The 18,329-nt window shown below is 45.1% G+C and overlaps 1 protein-coding gene across 1 annotated transcript in view; it reads left to right on the top strand.

The window, feature by feature from the left end:
* FREM2 (FRAS1 related extracellular matrix 2) overlaps positions 1 to 18,329 on the top strand; it is a 191,780-nt gene that overhangs the window by 93,848 nt on the left and 79,603 nt on the right. The window lies entirely within an intron of this gene.

Raw genomic sequence — 18,329 nt, 5'->3', positions numbered from 1 at the left:
AAATCCATTCTACAGAAATGCCCAGGAGACTACAGACTTAGGGAAGGCCTGTTTGGGCAGGGTGAGGTCTTGAGGTATTTCGTATCGAATTCCATCATCAAAACCCCCCAAACAGGGAGCCATGATGAGGACTATCATAATCTTGTCGATTAGACCTCTTGGCGATCCCAAAGGGGAACTTGGAAGAGTAGGCACGTACGAATAATTCTTTTTCACACACTTGGCAAACATTTCTAATGTCTGACAGAACGTGATACAACAAAATTGGGACTAAGTAAACTTATTGTCACATAAGTGTCTTTGTTTTCTGATAAATCATGATACAAAGCACATCAGATCATGCATTTGTCTTTTTTCATTGTTGCTGTCTAATGTAGTTGCATTACTGTATGTCTTCTTGCTATATATGGAAAGTAGAGATCAAGTAAACTCCAGGCATTTATGTCTATAATACATATGTTCAATGTAAGTCATCCCATTTATCCGTATCCCTGGTTCTCTGACTATCTCTGAGTTTTACTCATACAGATGACGTGTGAACTGACTTGTTTTCAGGAATACCTCAATTATTTTTTCATTACCTTATTCCAGCCCGACTCCCACTAAATCAGTCCTATACAGTCAGCACATTTCTGACAGCCAGAGCAGAGTGAGTGCTACTGAGGGGGAGATGGTTTCCAGGGAGGAGTCATTAGTCAATGACAAAATTAATTGTACAGCTCGTCAGAGCAGAACCGTGGAGTGGCCACTAACACAGCATAATTATATCTTGTTCTTTGCAATGCATACATCAATGTTTACGTCATTGTTTTCAGTGAATGGGCATTATTACAGACAAACAACTTTTAATAAGGTGTATATGAGCGGTGAGCAAAGTTCTGCTAAGCGTGAAGCTGAGTAGTGACCTGGAGAACACGTAGCTGTTCATTACTTACTAATTGACAGGGACTTCAAAAGAAAGGGTAGAGTGCAAACATAGGATAGGAATAATTAATGACTTGAAAATTTAGAACATAATTTGAGTCATTCAGAGATGTTTTACCAGAGGCGTGTGTAATCTCCATCATCCCCCTTCCCCCCCACAAGGGATTGCACTGGCACTGTGCTGGAGTCTACTACGCATGTGCAAAATCACGGAAAAATGGCACCAGTGACCGCAATGTAATAGGTGTGTGATTTGAGCATAACTACACCCAGGAGCCTGTGTGCACAGTACATCCTCCACCAATTATAGATTTGATTCCATTTAAGAGAACTGTTATTTTACTAGTAACTAACAGAATTGTGGCATGTGTGTCAGGGAGAGTGTTCTTTTTAATGTATCTCAAAATGTTTTTGAGTTCAGCAGTAGGGCTACGCTGTTAAATGGCTCCCACCATTTTGGCCCACCATGCCAATTTCTGTAACGGTACTCTTTACCTAGAAGGGCGCCCATCGCGGGCATTGAATGCACTAAAAAATCGGGTGCGATGCGACCGACGCGATGCCCACGATTTCCCATAGGGAACAATGTTAAATGTCTTAATTGACCCGATTTTCCTGTTCAATGCCTCAATTGACCCGATTTTTCCATAGGAAACAATGTTAAATGGCCCACAGAGGCCAAATAGGCACCCTGAAGTGTAAAATGGCCCCCACAATTGTTAACGCCACCCCACTATCAACGTGAACCCGAAGCGTGGCGAGCGCAGCGAGTCCGCGAGGGGCGGCGGTACGCGTCCTACGACCTTTTCATACCCCCACTATCCACGTCGGCGTGGAGTTGAGAATAGAATAGTGTGGCGAGCGCAGCGAGCCACCGAGCCCGAAGCGTGGCAAGCGCAGCGGATACCTGTGAAGCCCGCGAAGGGACGCGTTTACCTGTGAAGGTATCCGCGTCCCCTCGCCACGCTTCGGGCTCGGTGCGCTCGCCACACTATTCTATTCTCAACTCCACGCCGACGTGGATAGTGGGGGTATGAAAAGGTCGTAGGACGCGTACCGCTGCGCTCGCCACGCTTCGGGTTCACGTTGATCGTGGGGTGGCGTTAACAATTGTGGGGGCCATTTCACACTTCAGGGTGGTTATTTGGCCTCTGTGGGCCATTTAACATTGTTTCCTATGGAAAAATCGGGTCAATTGAGGCATTGAACAGGAAAATCGGGTCAATTGAGACATTTAACATTGTTCCCTATGGGAAATCGCGGGCATCTCGTCGGTCGCATCGCACCCGATTTTTTAGTGCATTCAATGCCCGCGATGGCCGCGATTTTTTTACCTGCAATGACCATGATCGAATTCGTGGGCGCCGTGCTAGGTAAAGAGTACCTCTGTAACTCTCAGTTTTGGACTAGGTCATTAAGGGCGCACCAGGGGAATGCAGTGGTAGGGGGCCATTTTTAGGTTTGTGGCAAATGTGACCAGCCGACCCAGAGGTTTGGATAACCATTAGAGACTGCATGGTCTGTGACTCCTACTAAATATAAATATATATATATATATATATATATATATATATATATATATATATACAAAGAAAATATAAGTGCGCAAAAACAAAACCTTAGAGACCAAGTAGAAATAGTGTGACTTGTGCACACACAACGGGAGATAATTCGTCTCAGCCAATTTCAATAAGCACTCTGGGTCTTTTCAATTTAGCCCGGCAGCTCCAAATCACCTGAATTCACAGGTGTGGGATTTCTAGAAAAGTAAATTAGAGCGCTCCATAGTGCAGTATATCAAAGACATTTATTTTGTAAAAAGCAATTTTAGCCTTGCATAAAAACAGGCGGTTATAACGTACCGCAACAGGCGGTTCAACAACCGCTGGACAACAGCATATACAGTGGTCTTACACACTGAGCAGTAGGAGCGGTTACACTCGTTAGACGCTTGCTTGCATCAGGTAGGTAGAGACAAGGACTCCAACGCTGTGGCCTGGCGTTGGAGTCCTTGTCCCTACCTACCTGATGCAAGCAAGCGTCTAACGAGTGTAACCGCTCCTACTGCTCAGTGTGTAAGACCACTGTATATGCTGTTGTCCAGCGGTTGTTGAACCGCCTGTTGCGGTACGTTATAACCGCCTGTTTTTATGCAAGGCTAAAATTGCTTTTTACAAAATAAATGTCTTTGATATACTGCACTATGGAGCGCTCTAATTTATTTTTCTAGATATATATATATATATATATATATATATATATATCGAGGGTGAAAAAGGGCACTCACCATGTTAAAAGCAATAATAGGTTTTATTCCATCATAGTAGAAAAAGCTGACATACCATCGACGTAACGTGACGTTTCGGTCTTACAAAAGACCATCATCAGGATTCCATACAGCTTAGATACAACAACCTTGAGACAAGCAACCTGGCATCCATCCCTGGGGAGGATACACATATCCTCCCCAGGGATGGATGCCAGGTTGCGTCTGACGGTTGTTGTATCTAAGCTGTATGGAATCCTGATGATGGTCTTTTGTAAGACCGAAACGTCACGTTATGTCGATGGTATGTCAGCTTTTTCTACTATGATGGAATAAAACCTATTATTGCTTTTAACATGGTGAGTGCCCTTTTTCACCCTCGATATACCTTGACGTTCAGTCATCTGTAGGAGCACCCCCTTACAAAGGATGGTTTATATGAGTGCGGACTTTACTGAAATATATATATATATATAACAAGGGTAGGTCGGCACTCTGGTTGGCCAGGTCCCAGTGCCGTGTTGCCTTCCTTGTAGCTGAGATACAATCCGATAAAGAAATAGGCAGCACGGCTTTGATGTAAAAAACTAAGCTATATTGTTCACACAGAGAACCGGTTCTGTATGTGACTAATATAACTTTGTTTCTTACATGAAAGCCGCCTATTTATTTGTCGGATTATATATATATATATATATATATATATATATATATATATATATATATATATACACATGCACAGATCGCAACCTGTCTACCTTTTCACCCTGAGGACCATTTGACTGTCTTTTGCATGGTGTTCATTTGGGGCAGGGCCATCTTTCCCACTGGGCTGGGTGGGCTACTGCCCGGGGCCCCCCCAGAGCAGCCTAAGGCAGGGCAAATCAAAAATAAAATATTACCTATGGCAATCCCATTAGCACTAGTGTGCATCCCTCCTACCCCTGTCCTCCTCCAATGGTTGCATTGAAGCTCAGGCCTGATGTAATCATGCCTAACATTATCAGTGAGGAGAACAGAGAGAGCTGAGGTTGTATAGGTAGGGGCCCCACTACACTGCTTTGCCTGGGGGCCCATAATGCTGCTAAAATGGCCCTGATTTGGGGTGACCTATGGACTATCTTTTTACTGTAAAACTATTGAACTACAACCCTGAAAAGCTACTACCCCTCTGCACTGCTCCAGTGTTGCGCTCTTCAGGCTAACATGACCTGTATTCATACAAGCAGCCAAGTACTAACAAATTGTAACCTGCCTCCTCCATATTGGAATAAAGGGAATAGCATACAGTATTCCCTTGTCTTCCCCTATTGATCCTGTGGATATGATGTTTCTTTTAAAACGTAAACCGGTAGCGCCTTACGAGATTAGGAAAAAGGAAGTAGTCGAGGGAGCGGATCAAGAAAGCGAAACAAGTCCCATTAACATTTTTATTCAAGCTGTCCCAGCCTTGTTCAATATGGGGAAGTCTGCCAAGAAAAAATGAACTGTACACAGAAATGTTGGCAAACTTTGCTAAGCTGGGGAAACCCAAGGACGGTTTTCGGACAGATTTGAATTAACGTTTGCTACATGAGTTGTAAGTCAAGTAAAACAAATGGCAATCAGTTGGCTTCAAGACTGTGTTGGTTTAGAATGAATAAGCTGGATTAAGCCTTCACAGTTCACTCTCTGATAATGTGCGCTACCCCTGCATTTCTCCGGCTCTGCCTCAGTCTGTGCGAGACATTGCCAATTTCCCTACAACACAATAGACATATTCTGCCGCTTCAGTAGCAGCGAATAATAAAACTGGGCAGCCCACATACTGTTTCACAGGTGCAGTGACCTTGAAGCTTATGTACAATGTAAAATACTGTATACTGTATGTCCCATAACTTTGTTTTTCCATGTCATTACTATATTCTGTTAGCTGTAGTACGTTATATAGAATATAGTTGTGCTGCACTGTAATTGTAGGTTCTAATACAGAGTAATTGCTGCACCATCTTCATTGCTCATGACGATTTGTGTAATTGTGTCATTTCCAACATATGCAAACAGGGCTGTTAACTAGGAGAATGCAAGAAAGCCAGAGTGTAGGAGGTGGCACAGTCCCTGCTCCGTCTGGCCCCCTCTTCATGATGTAATGATTTCACATGTGCAGGATCGGAGCCAGCCCAGGGCTCTCTGACATGGCGGTGGATACAGAAAGCAAAAATGCTGGCACTGTGATTGGCTGTTTGTCAATGCTCAGCTGACACTGATATGTTCACATATTTAAGCTGGGATGCGGTCATTTGGTCTACAGCATGATGGTCGACAGTCATTAGATCGACACCATTAGGTTGACATGGGTCTAGGTCGACATGAGAAAATGTCGACATGGTTTTAGGTCAAAAGGTCATTAGTTCGACAGTGTCTAGGTCGACAGTCAGGGCCGTTTCTAGACAATTTTGCTTCCAGGGCGAAGAAGAAAAAATGCGCCCCCCCCCCTCCCCAGAAAATGGCAGCGAATAAATTGCGCGCGCGGCGAAATAGGGGTGGGGCTTAACAAAACGGGCGTGGCTTAATGTTAAAAGGGGTGTGGTCTAGCAGGAAAACAATCACCTTACATCTCACATTTGCAACCTGCATGACCAGACATTGGTTACTGCAGGAATTGTCATTGTCCTTCCGCACTTAAGTTGGCGGGCTGAAAATATAAAGGCCCACACAGTGACCTAGTACACCTCACAGATCAAGGCCAAACAATGACAGACTACTTAAATCATTATACACTGTTTATCCATGATGCCAATTACACATTACGCCACACACCATGATGACAATTACATATTACGCCGCACACCATGATGACAATTACATATTACGCCGCACACCATGATGACAATTACATATTACGCCGCACAGCATGATGACAAATACATATTAGGCCGCACACCGTGATGACAATTACATATTACGCTGCACACCGTGATGACAATTACATATTACGCTGCACACCATGATGACAATTACATATTACGCTGCACACCGTGATGACAATTACATATTACGCTGCACACCGTGATGACAATTACGCATTATACCGCACACCATGATGTCCATTAGGCCCCACACGCCGCTGCCACACAACTGATGCCGATTACTAGGGCCAGATATGCCCCCACAGTGTCAGATATGCCACACATATATGCCTCCATAGTGCGAGGTATGCCCCCCAGCGCCAGATATGCTCCCACAGTGCCACATATATGCCCCCACAGTGCCACACATATATACCCCCACAGTGCCACATATATGCCCCCACAATGCCACACATATATGCCCCCACAGTGCCACATATATGCCCCCACAGTGCCACATATATGCCCCCACAGTGCCACACATATGCCCCCACAGTGCCACAGATATGTGCAGTGACAAACATGCCGCCACAGTGCCAGACATATATGCCCCAACAGTGCCACATATATGCCCCCACGGTGCCACATATATGCCCCCACAGTGCCACACATATGCCCCCACAGTGCCACACATATGCGCAGTGACAAACATGCCGCCACAGTGCCACACATATATGCCCCCACAGTGCCACATATATGCCCCCACAGTGCCACATATATGCCCCCACAGTGCCACACATATGCCCCCACAGTGCCACATATATGTGCAGTGACAATCATGCCGCCACAGTGCCAGATATGTATGCCCCAACAGTGCCAGAGATATATGCCCCCCCAGTGCCACACATATATACCCCAACAGTGCTACATATGCCCCCACAGTGCCACATATATGCCAAGTGACAAACATGCCCCCACAGTGCCAGACATATATACCCCAACAGTGTCAGACATATATGCCCCCCAGTGCCAGATATGCCCCCACAGTGCCACACATATATACACCAACAGTGCCACATATGCCCACAGTGCCACATATATGCCCCCACAGTGCCACATATATGCCCCCACAGTGCCACTTATATGCCCAGTGACAGACATGCCCCCACAGTGCCAGACATATATGCGCCCCCAGTGTCAGAACATATTATCCCAGCAGCAGCACAACTCACCGTTGTTGTTGTTGCTGCTGCTGCCGGGGAGAGCAGAGTTCAGGTCTCCGGGTCCCCCGCCGCCTCCATCGCCGCTGCTGCTTCCCAGGGGAGGAAAGGGGAGGGGAGCGCATCACGCAGCGCGTCTCTCCTTCCCTTTCACTTCACTCTGTGATTGTGCCGACAGACAATCATATCTCGCGGGCTGGCTCCTGATTGGCTGCCGGCCCGCGAGTTCTGTCAGTGAGTGTCAGTGTCGAACTAATGACCTGTCGAACTAATGACCTTTCGACTTAGAACCATGTCGACCTTTTCCCATGTCGACCTAGACCCATGTTGACCTAATGGTGTCGACCTAATGACTGTCGACCATCATGCTGTAGACCAAATGATCCCGACCCTTTAAGCTAATGCCAAATGGACAGTTGTTTTCTGGAATATTAGATGTTTTTTTTATTTTATTTTTTTATTGCACATAAAAGAAGTTTAAAAGCATGCTGACTGCGCATCATATCCGCAAAGACGCATCATCAAACAGCTGAGCCCTATGGTTGGCTCAAAATGTCCATTGGGGCATGGCTGTTGGTGCAAGGGCAGCTGGAAAAAATGCACAGTCACCGACCACGACATATGCCGAATCTGAATTCTTCATTGTTGGATGCAGACTTCCTGACATCGGTAGAAGCGATCCAATGGCAGTCTGAGTAAGCTGCGGCTTACGCAGATGAGCAGTGGTGAGCCAATGCTGCATTTTCAGTAGTACATGGTTTGCAGATGCTGGAAGGAGGCGGCTTTTTCCTGGTAACACCTCTTGTAGCATTAGAATATTGGGGATGATTCTGGTTGACAAGCAGCGCTGCATGTCATTTTTAGCTCGCCGTTCGCACACAACTGCAGCCTGAAAGCTATTTGTCCCTTTTTGCTCCCCCCAGGGCCGGTGTAAGGCTTCTCAGCACCCTAGGCAAAACTTCAACCTACTCCCCCTCCCCCCCCCAAAAAAAATTATCATGTGGTCTTCCCAGCCCCCCAGGAAGATGGGCAAGTCCCCTGCTTTCCCTGGAGGCCCTCTGCACCCTCCCCTTTGCCAGCCACAAAAGAGTACAAGGAGGAGCAATGTAGGTAAGTATGTCTCAAGGGAAAGTTTGGAGGTGAGGTGAAATCCACAGTCGCCACCTGCATTAAGTACAACAAGGATCCTCATAGACATACTTGATGTTTTTATTTGCAGACTTGGTGGCGCCCCCCCAGATCCTGGCGCCCTAGGCAGATGCCTAAAGCTGCCTAATGGTAGAGCCGGCCCTGGCTCCCCGTCCCCTTGTGTGGGCGTTTCCAGTGTAGCCGCACGCCCACTGTGTCCGATGGTAGCAGAGCGTGTACTTTCCAGTCAGAGGGATAGATCGCCTTTACTGTTAGTGTCAGCAGGCCTTGTCAGTCAGGCTGTGTCCCGCGCACTTTATGAGACCGAGCCCTGCAGTGTGTCACAGGACGGCGCCATTAACCCGTACGGCGTGTCCTGAGTCCCTGCTGTCTACTCCGCCGGAGAGAGAGAGGGAGCCTGTCAATCACCGGCTCAGTGAGATTCCCTGTATAGCACCGCAGCGCTAGAGCCGCTGATATACCTAATAGATCCTCAAGTTTCAAGTCTGCAGGCTGCGCAGACTTCTACTCTATGAGAGACCTCCATAATCCTCCATTGCAGCTAGAGGAACAATAAGTACAGTACCTGCACCATACACCTGTGTAACCTGCCTGTTATATACTGTATACCTGCAAGGTAACCCTTTCGCTGAATGTTAACTTTATGCATACCACAGATAAACTAAATTTCTGGCCAAGCTTTCAAAACATGTGTCGTCTAACAACACCACAAGCACCGCTATGTACTCTGCCAACAAAACTCATACTCAAGCTGCTATAAAAGAATTAAGGTCAGGCCTCAATTACGTATTCACATTTTATCAAGAGTATTTACGTTCTTTTACACAGATGCATACATTGGTAAATAACAATAAGCTTAGTTGATGCCAATCATATACAGGTTGAATATCCCTTATCCGAAATGCTCAGGACCCCATCCGTTTTTGGATTTTTTTTTCCATACTGTACTTACCTGGTCCCCTGATGGTGCACCAATGGTCCCCCAACATTCATGGTGGCCCCCTGTGTCCGCAACGGCCTTCAGGATCATCTTCAGCAACATCTCCGGTCCCAGGGGTGCATTGCGCGACCGTACACTCGCGCAATGCACCTCTGGGACCAGAGATGCTGCTGAAGAGGATCCAGGAGGCCGCTGTGGACATCGGGGGATGAGGCAAGTATGAAAAATGGGTGTGGGGCAACAACAACAAAAAAAAAAATATTCTGAAAAAACACGGGTTTCAGAATATTTTGGTTATTGGAATACACGGATAAGGGAGACCCGACCTGTACTGTGTTCTGCCAATATATTCTTTCTTTTTTATTTTACTAATAATTCATTTCATTGGTTCCCAAACATTTTGGTGGTGTGACACATCTGTGACACAGAAAATACATGCACCTTCTGCACCAATGGTAGCTCTGCCTGGCATCAAAAGCTCTACTGTAGGGTGTTTGTTATTGTTTATCCATGTAGTTGATTTATAGTTGACCAGTTATAAAATATAACTATATAGACTACAGTTGAGAATCAGATAACACTACAGTTTAACAAAGCAGATTATAAAATGGTCTGATTATTTAGTTTGTAATTTATACTGCTGCAGGACCAGCATACATGTAACTGAAAGGTTGAAAAGAGCAAATACTATTCTAAAGTTTCAATGTATTCTTAGCACTAAGCGGAAAATAATATCCTTTGGACCTTGCCACATGCTATGTAAAAGGTTCCTCACGCAACCACTGGTACGGTAATCATACCAATCGTGTGTGCATGGATTCCGTCGGGCCATACATACCATTCCATAAGCAGAGACTCTCCAGTGGGTTCCTTCCCTTCACTAATATATGAGGCTCCCAAACACCCAATTTATTCCATTACTGTCAGTTTTTTGATTCTGCAAAAGGCACCAAACTATTTGTTTCCATACTGTAGATAAAATGTTTTACTATGACCCAAGACTACTGAATAATCTGCATTCTTAGCCACTGTGTATTTTACAGTAACCTTAGTTTTGTATCATTTGTGCTACTACTTGTGTACCTGTCACTTTAAAAAAACAACAATAAATAAAAACTTTCCCAATAGCATATAACGAGCCTGCTCTCAGAATACACGCAACAAACTACATTACTATTGGGGCTATTCAGAACTGATCGCACGGCTGTGAATTCACAGGCTGGGTGAGTAACGATAGACTGCTCATGCCGCTGGCTCATAATGCACACGCGCCAGGCCATCCTGGGATAAAATCCTGCTACTTTTTTGATCGCTGGCTGCACGCAATTTGATTGGCAGGAAGCAGACATTTAGGGGTTGTATATGGAAAGGATACTGCGCTAGAAATAATAGCAAATTTAATAAAATTAACACTGAAAACACAAATGTACATACGGATGCAAAATATAAAAAAATTATAAAATGCACAATTAATCCACAATAAAATAAATATCAGGTGGACCGCACGGTAAATTAGGTGTAACTATATTACCATCGCTTAGGAGGGAACGTCCAGAAAAATGCTATAAAAGGCATGATACTGGTTTGGGGAGCCCCTCAAACAATACATAGCATAGCAATACATTTTGCTGCTGATTGCAACCAGCATCAATAGTGTATCTTGGTGCAGTCTACCAATAAACAGTGGCGTTAAGAGGGGGGAACAGGTACTTTTTACCCGGGCAGGGGGTCTGTTGGAGGAGCCCGGGTCCCACTCGCCCCTCTTGTTGTAAGCTGGGAAGTGGGGAGAGAGATGACAGGTTGCCGCTGCAGCACAGCCTCTCTCCTCAGCTCAGCACATGCAGCTCAATGCCGTGCGCTGAGCTGGGAGAGACAGCTGCAGAGGCAGGCTGCCATCTCTCTCCCTCAGTGTGCACAAATTACACAATTATGTTTTTTTCCATGGGGGTGTGGCCACACTCCCCCCCCCCCCCCCCCTCCATTTTACCGTGGCCTGGTTGACCTATCGATGCCCCTGCCGATAAATACATAGTTGCGTGAACATCCGCATTCCGTTAAAATCTGAATCAGGCTCTTTGGAAGTAGGCTTTATTACCTGTGTCACATTTAAAATAAACTGACTGCCCACATACAGTGGATGCAACCGTTTTCTGTGTCCAAATATGTTTTATTTGGTCAAAGAAACTTTGGAAGTGTGGGCAGGTACATGTGATGTTTGTTGTGCAGTGGTCCTCTGGGAAGGTTCTGGATGGCCTTTATGGGGCCCCTTGAGTAGGCAGGCACCTAGGTTGCCTTGTGGTAAATCTGCCTCTGATTGTACTTGAAGATTTCCTTGTCCTTTGATATTTTCTTGTTAACAGCATTCACTGATATTCTGTTACTAATTTGGGACCCTAAGGTGTGGCTAGCATGTGTTCCTAGGATTGCTACAAAGGTCTATACTATTAAATTCCTTCCAACAATTACAACGGCAGTTTCTTGTATACAACTGGCTTTCAGATGAAAGAACCTTTAAGAAGTGACATAAAGGTGTCATTTACAAAGCTAATATTTGCTTCTTCTTTTTTCAATGTTTACAAACTGCTTATTTTCTCCACACTGATAATTCCAAAGATCAGAAAGACCAGACTTCTCTAAATAACAGCTTTTTGCTTTTCAATAATTGTGCCCATTGCGAAGTCACTTTCTGTTTGATTCTTGGGTTAGTTCCTAGATGTGAAAATGGTAAGTCTAAAGGGGCCCATACACGGTCCGTTAAACGGATCAGTTTGGGTCTTAATTAGCATGCATCGTATCGGATCGCATGCCTAGTGCATGCCTAGTGCATGCAATGCGATCTGATACGATGTTTAGCTAGTACAAAAAGTATGTGCAGCACATACTTTTTGTACCGTACTATGTGATGCGCGGGAGCGCGCATCGCATAGTACAAAACAGACGGTCCGGGAACGGACCGTCTATGGGTACCTTAACTGAAGTCTCAAATTATGGAAGGTTTCAGAAGACATGCTTACAGATTTTATAGCAGTGGCGTATCTGTAATGGATGCAAGTTACATGGTTCACATGAGCCTCTTGCAGATTCTCCAGCAGAGTATGTAAGTATGAGTAAGCCTGAATTAGGTCTTCGATGAAACATGAGAGCGAGGCGGTATCAGAGCTAACTCTGGGGGTGATTCAGGTTGGCTAACTAGGTAGCAGTCAGGAGTGAGAAACAACAAGAAGAAACTTAAGGTGCCCATACACTAGTAAGATTTATCTTCAGATCTGGCTGGTTGGAACAAAAACATGGTTATGGCAAGAAAGGGGTGGGGCTTTTATAAAAGTGGGCAGGCATACAAAGAATTCTGTTTGCGGAGGTGGGTCTTGGATATAGTGGAGGTGTGGCTCTTTTTGTCTTGATTCTGACCTGATTATGTTGAGTATGTATGCCGAATTTAATATTTTACATTTTGTTCATAAGGATAAAAAAAAAAAAAAAAAGATATCAGTGTTTGCCTTAATGATAACTGGATAATATAACAAACAGGGCTGAAACTAGGATTTCCATCTCCCATGGCAAGGTTGTAAATTAACACCCCCCCCCCCCCCCCCCCCACACACACACACACACACACACACACACACACACATGCAATTATGGCCATCTCATCCAGCACTGGGAGAGCATGTGTCTTCCTAGCCCCTCCCCCTGTAGCAATCGCTCTGCTATATATAAATATGAAGCTTATTAGGTACTAAAATAAGTGTCAAATATTATTAATACCTGCCATTATTATTGTGGGATCGCATAGTTTGTCTTAGGAATCCTTAGAGTAATCCCTAGAGTGTATACTGTATATTTATGGTGTCAGCCAGGAATTCTTCCTAGTGTTACTGATTGGAGTACAGTGATAAGCTACAGGGCCTGTGTTAACTGTCTACTCTAATAAATATGATGGAACTTCATCCTGTCAGCAGGAGGAATAGCAAAAAATACATTTCTCTATAACTATTACTAGTAAGTTAACATGATCAAGTACAGCGGGGGATGAAATGTCAATATCTCTGCTATTTGTGGCCTTTCTGTAAGCTTATACTAAGTTATTTCAAAACCTATTTATTTATTTATTTACAGTTTCCTATATAGCGCAGCAGATTCCGTTGCGCTTTACAATAGTAGACAGTGATAAGACAAACTGGGTAACAACAGACAGACTTGGAGGTAGGAGGGCCCTGCTGCAAGCTTACAATCTATAGGGATATAGGGGGAAACATAAGGACAGGCACCAGTAATAGCATAGCAGTTACAAGTCCAGAAGGGAAGCTATATAAACTTAAATATGATAGGCTTGCCTGAAGAGGTGAGTTTTCAGGGAACGCTTGAAAGTTTGGAGACTGGTGGAGAGTCTTAATGTGCGTGGAAGGGCATTCCATAGGATGGGAGCAGCCCGATAAAAGTCCTGTAATAGTGAATGGGAGCTAGTGATCCGTGCAGAAGAGAGACGCAGATCTTGTGTAGAGTGGAGTGGTCGAGATGGGAGATATTTTGTGATAAGTGCAGAGATATATGCTGGTGCAGTATGGTTAATAGCTTTATAAGCAAGTAGAAGTGTTTTATATTGAATACGGTAATATACAGGCAACCAATGGAGGGACTGGCAGAGCGGATCAGCAGACGATGAGCGTCTTGCAAGGAAGATCAGCCTAGCAGCAGCATTTAAAATTGATTGCAGTGGTGAGAGTCTGTTCTTGGGAAGACCAATTAGGAGACTATTGCAATAATCAATGTGGGATATAATGAGTGCATGGATAAGAGATTTGGTAGTGTCTTGTGTGAGATATGGTCGTATTTTGGATATGTATTTTAGATGCATGTAACATGATTTGGAGACAGATTGAATGTGGGGAAGAAAGGACAGTTCAGAGTCGAGGATGACCCCTAAGCAACGAGCTTGTGGGGTAGGGTAGATTATCGAGTTGTCAACAGCGATGGAGATGTCAGGATGGTAACTGTTCTTAGTTGGCGGGAATATAAGTAATTCCGTTTTGGAAATATTGAGTTTGAGTTGGCGACAAGACATCCAAGATGAGATGGCAGAGAGGCAATCAGAGACTCGACCCAAAACCACTGGTGACAACTCTGGGGTTGATAGATAGATTTGAGTATCATCAGCATACAAGTGATACTGAAAACCGAAAGAGCTGATTAGTTTGCCAAGAGAGGAGGTATAGATTGAGAAGAGCAGAGGACCTAAGACTGAACCTTGCGGAACTCCGACTGACAGAGGTAATGAAGAGGAAGTAGAGTTAGAGAAGCGAACACTGAAAGAGCGATCAGATAGGTAAGATGTGAACCAGGAAAGGGCTGTATCATTAAGACCTAGGGAGTGCAGTGTTTGTAAGAGAAGAGAGTGATCGACGGTGTCAATTTGAAACGTTTCTGCTGTTTTTCCTCTTAAGAAACAGGGGCCGTATTCTGATCGTGATTGCGCGAATACGCAATCCGTTCCTTTATGGAATCACTGCGCATGCATAGGGATCATTGTGTGCATGCACAAGCCATAATAGAGGCATGAAGTAGGGGAAATATCTAACGGCAATCCCCTTGTAATGTGACGGACAGGAAGTCTGGCTTTGGGGGTGGTAATTGCCTATTTTCTGGGAGTGTCAGACAAAATGCAGGTGTTTAACGGGAGGGTCTGTGACATCAGCACTGGCCTCAATTAACTTGTTTCTGTTGCAGAGTTGTGGAAGGGTCAGAGATACTGTACTCACATTTGCATAGACTGGTACAATCATTTGATGCAGCCTTGCGAGTCAACCAGAATAAGGACCTATGTGTATAAGGTGCTCTACTGTAGTGTAACATGTATAAGTGGCTCTACTCTGATGTAATGCATAAGAAGCTGTACTGTGCGGTGTGATGTGTATGAAGGGTTCTACTGTAGTGTAAACTAAAATACACTACTGTGTGATGTAATGTGAATTGGTACTATTATGTGCCCACATTCCTTCCCAATGAAGCTACACCCCCTTCTCTTAAAGCCACACACCTATATATTGGTGCATACTCTCTCTATTTTGAATGTTAGGGGAAAGGGGGCATCAATTATTTTTCTGGCACTGGAAACCAACATGTCTAGTTATAGCATGCGATGATTAATATTTCAGGTGGTTTCCTCAGAAATATGTGTGAGGGCGCCATATACTGTATCTGATGATGGCATTGTCCTCTGTCCGATCAAATCTTGATGTCAGGTTCATGAGCCCCGTTTGAACTTGCATCTATTGTAGATGTGCCTCTGGAGTCGGAGAGTGTGGCTGACGGGGAGAATGCTATCAGGAGGTGAGGAATGCTACAGGGGGGAGCAATTCTGACAGTGTAGGAATGATGGGGAGAGAATGAAGAAGATTAGATTACATGCAATACACATACGACAGGGAAATTATCTGGTAGGTGCTATCAGGTAGAATATTCTCAGTGTCTGGTTCTTTCTGTTGTGCCAATGGACCAAGCAGACATTTAATTGCCTCTACCTGGCAATACCTACAGCAAGATTCAGTTCCTTTCTGATTGTACAAGGCATGCCAACAATGAAAAGAAGATGAAAGGTGCTAAGATTACTGCCCTGGATCTCAGCAGCTAATGTAAACCACATCAAACAGAACCATGCTGGCAGTATTACAAAAGGCTTCTACTTACTAACTATAGCCTGACTCCCATAATGACCTTTAGTTCTGCAGAGTGCGGTCACAGCTTCTGGCCAGTAAGAAGCATATTACAGAGACAAATCTTCCATTTAAATGTGTTTGCATACAGGTAATTTGTGTTGCATAATTTGTCTGACTTTTCAGATACAGTAATTACACTTCCCATGCTCTGCAGCAGAGTTGTCCTCTGTGGCTCGCCAGGTGGTGTGGAATTACAAGTACCAGCCTTCCCTGCCACCCAATCTATTACCACATCCAGAAGTTATCTGGCCACTTGGACAGAATATTAAACATTCAAGTCCAGCAATATTTGTGTCCGATAAAGTCATCTTGCAGAATTCTTTCACTTCAGATGCTGAATATGTAAATACTGTATTTGTCCAATTTTAGGGGAAATTCAATTAGCTGCAATATATTACTGTGGATAATTAATTCTTCAGTGCCTATATAATTAGCCTTGAAAGCTGGTACAGGTTGAGTATCCCTTATCCGAAATGCTCAGGACCATGAGCATTTTGGATAAAGAATTATTCCGGATTTCAGGTTTTTTTTTTTGGTACTTGTGTAGTTTCACGGCGCCACCGCGCGCAGTCTGTGTCTGAAACTTGGCAGCCTGCCAGACGCTCTGTTTAACTGTGCGCGTGCCGCTCTAGCTGTTCTCAGCGCAGCGTGTGGCTGCTTTCCTTATGTAAGCTACGTTATCAGCGTAGCGCTGGGCAGCAGCAGCGCACGCTGCCCAGCGCTGACAGGTCACTGTGGTACTTGTAGTTCCACAGTGAAATAGGCAGTCCTGCGCACCGCTGACAACCCGGCAATTTAGACGCTAAAGCATCTAAATCCAGACTCCTGCTACCGCTGACAACCCAGCAATATAGACGCTAAAGCGTCTAAATCCAGACTCCCTGAACTGGACACCCCGGCAATTTAGACGTCTAGATTTAGACGTCTAAATCCAGACTCCCTGCAAACCGCTAAGATGGGGGCATCTAAATTTAGATGCTAAAGGGGTACACTATTAAACCTGTTCACAATGACACTAGTCGACGTAACAGCTGTCGACCTTGTTAATTCCACTATCCACGCCAACCCGAAGCGTGGCGAGCCCGCGAGGGGTGGCGGTACGCGTCCTACAACCTTTTCATACCCCCACTATCCACGTCAGCGTGGAGTTGAGTTTATAAAGTGTGGCGAGCGGACGCGGATACCTTCACAGGTATCCGTGTCCCCTCGCGGGCTTCACAGGTATCCGCGTCCCCTCGCTGCGCTCGCCACACTTTATAAAAACAACTCCACGCTGACGTGGATAGTGGGGGTATGAAAAGGTCGTAGGACGCGTACCGCCGCCCCTCGCTGCATTCGCCAAGCTTCGGGTTGGCGTGGATAGTGGAATTATGTTACGTCGACTAGTGTCATTGTGAACAGGTTTAATAGTGTACCCCTAGACCCTACTAAATTTAGATGCTTTAGCGTCTAAATTTAGATGCCCCCATCTTAGCGGTTTGCAGAGAGTCTGGATCTAGACGTCTAAATCTGGACATCTAAATTGCCGGGGTGACCAGGTCAGGGAGTCTGGATTTAGACGCTTTAGCGTCTATATTGCCAGGTTGTCAGCGGTGCGCAGGAGTCTGGATTTAGACGCTTTAACGTCTAAATTGCCGGGTTGTCAGCGGTGCACCGGACTGCCTATTTCACTGTAGAACTACAAGTACCACAGTGACCTGTCAGCGCTTGGCAGCGTGCGCTGCTGCTGCCCAGCGCTATGCTGATAACGTAGCTTACATAAGGAAAGCAGCCACGCGCTGCGCTGAGAACAGCTAGAGCGGCACGCGCACAGTAAACACAGAGTCTGGCAGACTGCCAAGTTTCAAAGTTTCACTGTGCGTGCGGTGGCGCCGTGAAACTACACAAGTACCTTTTTTTTTTCTTAACATACTCATCTGGTCCCCTGGTGGTCCTCTAACAGTCCCCAGACATCCACGGTGTTCCCTGGTGTCCGCGGTGGCTATCAGATTCCTCTTTAGCAGCATTTCTGGTCCCGCGCAATGCATCCTTGGAACCTGGGATGCCACTGCAGAGGAGTCTGATGGCTACCGTGGACACCAGGGGAAGAGGTGAGTAGAAACAAAGGTGCAGTGGAAAAAAAAAATATATATTCTGAATACCTATATATTTTTTTCTGAATATTTCAGTTTTAAGATATACGGATAAGGGGTACCCAACCTGTGATGGGTATCCCTTATACATGATAGTTTGTTTAGTAACATGAGGGGGGTAGCCAATCTTTGGGCATGCAGGCAAAGAAGGCATCCA

The sequence above is a fragment of the Crinia signifera genome, chromosome 2 (genome assembly GCF_055691185.1).
Source record: "Crinia signifera chromosome 2, ASM5569118v1, whole genome shotgun sequence".
Classification (NCBI taxonomy): domain Eukaryota; kingdom Metazoa; phylum Chordata; class Amphibia; order Anura; family Myobatrachidae; genus Crinia; species Crinia signifera.
Note: the sequence above shows the minus strand (reverse complement) of the source record. Positions and strands in the feature narration are given on the sequence as shown.